The following is a 705-nucleotide window of genomic DNA, read 5'->3' on the forward strand; positions in this document are numbered from 1 at the left end:
CGGGTACCCTGCCCCGTGCCGTCAGCAGATTGCACCTGTGTGAGGTTGGCTGGAGCCCACTCAGAGCTGGGCCCTGCAGTGGTTCCAGAACAAGTGACAGTGGTGGCCAAGAGAATGGAGAGTACAAAGGAGACAGATAATGGGGCACTCAGAAGTTAAAATGTGAAATTTCTTATCAGTCTTCCTGGATTTTTTGATGGCTCATCTTTACTGCAGAGCTGGACATTTTGATGGAGACACTTTAGTAGAGATATTGAAATGTGCTGTCAAGATGTAAAACCTTTGACAAAGCTTACAAAGTGATATAAGCAATAGATATTCTTGATTCCCTTCTTTATTCCTTGCGCAGGGGCCATGCTAATCTTCTCTGTATCATTCCAGTTTTAGGATATGTGCTGCCAAAGCAAGAACCCCTTCATTATTCCTGACTCTATACTATCTTATGGCTCAGGAATGGGGAGAAGTAGCGGGATACAGTGCAAGGAGGAGAGTCAGGGATGGTTTAGAAAAAGGAGGTAAAATCAGAGAAGGGGAAGCTCATGGAGAAAGAGGAAGGTGTGATACTCAAAGAGGAAATAAGGATAGGGGATCAGGTGGGAGTCGGGCACACTATGACAGGCATCACTTGCTTCATCTTTTTAAGTATGAAGGCAGTGAAAATGTCTTTGGTGTCAAAATGTGATCATTTCCTTTAATAGCCAAGGA

The 705-nt window shown here is 44.3% G+C and overlaps 1 non-coding gene across 1 annotated transcript; it reads right to left on the bottom strand.

The window, feature by feature from the left end:
* Positions 1-303: 303 nt before the first annotated feature.
* LOC112064581 (U6 spliceosomal RNA) lies at positions 304-407 on the bottom strand. Its single transcript, XR_002891544.1, has one exon. It is a non-coding gene; the product is annotated as a U6 spliceosomal RNA (small nuclear RNA).
* Between the last annotated feature and the right edge of the window lie 298 nt (positions 408-705).

The sequence above is a fragment of the Physeter macrocephalus genome, chromosome 2, assembly GCF_002837175.3.
Source record: "Physeter macrocephalus isolate SW-GA chromosome 2, ASM283717v5, whole genome shotgun sequence".
Classification (NCBI taxonomy): Eukaryota; Metazoa; Chordata; class Mammalia; order Artiodactyla; family Physeteridae; genus Physeter; species Physeter macrocephalus.